Here is a 3,983-nt window from a genome sequence, read left to right as displayed (position 1 = left end):
GAATTGTCTTTTCAATGTTTTCAGTTTGTCCTTTGCTGAAAAAATATCACTTAATCAATATTTTTCATTGAGGATATGTTTTTAGTGTCTTAAAAATTCCTTCTTTCCTTTATGTCATATAAATGTTCTTGTATATTTGTTTCTAAATGTTTTAAACTTTTGCTTTCACATGAAGTCTCTTTTTTTTTTCCTGCAGCCTCAACCTCCTGAGCTCAAGCAATCCTCCCACTTCAGCCTCCTGAGTAGCTGGAACAACCGGGGTGTACCCCTACATACGGTGATTTTTTTTATAGAGATGTAGTCCCGCTATATTGCCCACGTTGGTCTTGAACTCTTGGCATCAAGCAATCTTCCCACCTTGGCCTCCCAAAGTACTGGAATTACAGGTACGAGTCACTGTGCTTTGGCCTACGTGGTCTTTAAGCAGCCTAAAATTTATTTTTATAGATCAAATGAGTACTGTATTTTTTCCCATATGGATAACAAATTGTCCCAGGATTATCATTTTTTTTTTCAGGAACCAGTATTTATTATCAAAGTCATATCCGATGTCAACAAGATGCCACAACTACAAAAAAAATTGCGCACATTGCAATCTCAATGCAAACAGTCAAATGGAACCCCAGTCATTAAAAAAGTAATTTAAATTACCCCAAAAAGCAACTGAATTTTTTAAACATCTTTATACATCCAGCCAACAAATTAAAATTGTTAACAAGAAAAAATACAAATTCAGAGGTCTGGTTTCGATGTTTAAAAAAGGCAACTGCTTAAGCATTTCTATCGATTAGAACGTCAGTCTCTCAGCCACTGAGCTTCATGCCATTCATCATCCGGCAAGCTCTCTCAGCCACCTCTGGTGACTCGGACTTAACCACACCACACCCCTTGGACTTCCTGTTCTCAATCTTGATGTCGGCATATAGCACGTGGCCGCACTCGTTGAATTTGTCCTTTAGCATCTTCCATGTGAAATCGAATGGGAGATTTCTCACAAATATCTGGCAGGCCTTCCTGGCCACCCCAGGAGCATGGCCTCCAGCTCCACCAAAGGAACCTGCGAAGCTTCCTCCAAAGTTGCCACGCTCCATCTCGATGGCGCAGTCAAAGCTGGCACCGCCACTGCCACCCAAGGCCAGGCCCGTGCGCTCGATGCCAGCGCCCAGGGCCGGGCTCATGGCAGGGCCCATGCGCTCAAGGCTGTTGGCACCCATGCGCTCCAGGCCCATCCGCTCCAAGTTGTTGGCGCCCATGCGCTCCAAGCTGGTAGCCATGCGATCCATCACGGGGCCCATGCGCTCCAGGCCAGCCCCCATACCTGCGGGCACCATGCGCTCCATGCTCAGGCCCATGCGCTCCACGCCAGAGCCCATGCGCTCAATGGTCTGGCCCACACGGTCGATGGGAGCGGCCACGTGCTCGAGGCCGAAGCCCATGCCGGCACCCATGCGCTCCACGCCAGAGCCAATGCGCTCCATGGTCTGGCCCATGCTCTCAATGCTGGAGGCCATGTGGTCGAGGCCCAGCGGGCCCACGCGCTAGATGCCAGAGCCCATGCGCTCCACGGAACCCATACAGTCCGTGACCAGGCCCATGCGCTCGATCTCAGAGCCCACGAGATCCATGCCGTGGCCGAGGCCTGCGCCCATGTGCTCCATGCCGGCACCCCCGAGGTGGTCAATGCCAGGACCCATCCTCTCGATCCTAGGGACGCTGCCTCCACCTCCACCGTTTATCCTGCCCATGTTCATCCCAGATCCAAATCGACCCATGTTTTCCATACCACCACCAAAGGGCCCCTCCATTTCTCCCATTTTATTTATTACAAATCCTATGCCTTCCATTCCCATTCCGGCGGGACCTATGTTTCCCATTCCAATGCCCTTTATTCAGGTGATTGGCATCAATGGGTTGCCCTCCTGGTCCTAACCCCATGCCAATACCACCAAGGCCATGGGGAAGTTGCTGTGGACGCTCAGGAGGGAAGAAATCTCCCTTTGGTAAGGCCCTCTCATCCATCTTGACATGCATTGGCCTATCAAATAGCAGCTGGCCATTAAACATAGATATAGCTTGCATGGCTTCAATGGACTGTTCAAAAGTAACAGTGCCTATTCCACGACTTTTTCCATCTTTATCCTCAAGAATGTCTGCTCGGACCACCACGCCAGCCATACTAAATACTTCCTTTAGTTTCTTCCAGCCAACTTTATAATCCAGGTTTGCCACAAATACTGTGCTTCCAAGTCTTCCAGCCTTTTGCATTGCTCTCCTGGCATGTTCACCATCAGGATCTTCTTTGACTTTCAGTGGTCCTCCACTTAGACTATGCTTGTTTAGGACTTCCGCGGCTTTTTTCATGCTCTCTTCCATCTTGAATTCAAAAACAGCACATCCCCTTGACTTTCCTTCAGCGTCCATTAAGAGCTCCACGTATGTTACCTCACCAACTTTTTCTTTAACCAGGTCTTTAAGTGACTGCCACTTCACATCAAAAGGTATGTTTGTAATGAAGGCTCTGTATCTTTTAGTTGGATTGGCATATGGCTCAAAGCGATTGCCTCCTCTTTTTATGTTTTTCTCCTTCCTCTTCTCATTCTGAGCAGGTCGTTCTCCTTCACCCTTAGGGCCCGGAGCCCCGCTGCCACTCGGCACGCCTGCCGCGCCGCTCTCCTCCTCCATTTTGATCTCCGTCGCCGCCACCTCGGCCACCGCTTCGACAGCTGCCGCCATTTTCTCTGCGTCTGGGCTTTGTCGATTATTTCTTAAATAATTTTTTAATGTTTATAGTTTGCAGTGCCAAATCTATTGATACATAAAGTTATAAATTGTGCATGTTTGTTACCAGCTCTTATATTCTGTTCCACTGATTATTATTCAAATATCACACCATCTTAATCACCTATAGCTTTGTAAATCATGTGATTATCTGGTAGAGAAACTCTCCTTCAACAATATTCTTCTTCAGGAGTGTCTTAAGTTATTCTCAGCCTTTTACATTTCCAAACAATTTTAGACTTATTTTGTTAAATTTCCATGAGTAATCCTGTTGAAGTTTTAATTGTGTTATATTGAATTCGATTATGTTAGGGTGAATTGAGTCCTTCTATCCTTGAACATGTTATTTCTCTTCATTTATTTAGATCTTCTTTGATCTCTTTCAGTAAAGGTTTAATAATTTTCCTCATAAAGTTTCTATTCCTGCCTCCTTGGTTAGGTTTATTTTTAGAGTACCTTATTTATTGCTCTGAGATTCAACATTCACGATTAAGTTATGTCAGATTGTTTTAACCAGGAGCCTCAAATTCAGTTATCTATGGAGCCAGGTAAAAAAATAAATATAAAAAGCAGCTCAGGTGTAAGACAGTAGAAGATGGTGAACATTGAAAGGCCTCTACTAATTTCCAACCAATTGTTGCCCAATGTTACCAGAACTTCCAAATATTCCAGGCTAGCTAGAAATTTCTGGATTCTTAAAACACTGTGTAGTCTGCCATTTTCAATCACCCTCAGATTATTAAAAATAAAGAATGAAAAGTGAAATACTGGGTTTCAACCAGCAAGTGAGGTAGGACCTCAGAGAGCAGAAAAGAAAGCAAGCCCCTAAGATGGCCATAAGAACAACACAAAACAGACAATAACAAGTGTTGGCAAGAATGTGGAGAAATTAGAATCCATTGCTAATGGGAATGTAAAATGGTGCAGCCACTTTAGAAAAATGGCTTGGTAGTTCCATAAAAAGTTAAATACAGAGTTACCATATGACCGAGCAAGTCACCTTGTAAGTATATATCCAAGAGAAATGAAACTATAGGTCCACATAAAAACTTGTAAACAAATGTCCATAGTGACATTATTTATAATAGTCAAAAAATGAAAACAGCCCAAATGCCCATTAGTGATGAATGGATAGATAAAGGGTAGTATATCCACAAAATAAAATATCATTTAAAATATTATTTAGCCATATAAAGGAATGAAGT

General features: G+C 44.1%; 1 pseudogene across 1 annotated transcript; it reads right to left on the bottom strand.

Moving 5' to 3' along the window:
• Positions 1-504: 504 nt before the first annotated feature.
• LOC116555161 lies at positions 505-2,739 on the bottom strand (annotated as a pseudogene). Its single transcript, XR_004270405.1, has one exon. The product of XR_004270405.1 is annotated as a heterogeneous nuclear ribonucleoprotein M pseudogene (transcript).
• Positions 2,740-3,983: the final 1,244 nt, after the last annotated feature.

The sequence above is a fragment of the Sapajus apella genome, unplaced genomic scaffold (assembly GCF_009761245.1).
Source record: "Sapajus apella isolate SASKATOON/1434 unplaced genomic scaffold, GSC_monkey_1.0 scaffold14, whole genome shotgun sequence".
NCBI classification, from domain to species: domain Eukaryota; kingdom Metazoa; phylum Chordata; class Mammalia; order Primates; family Cebidae; genus Sapajus; species Sapajus apella.
The sequence above is the reverse complement of the archived record's forward strand: the minus strand, read 5'-3'. Positions and strand labels throughout refer to the sequence as shown.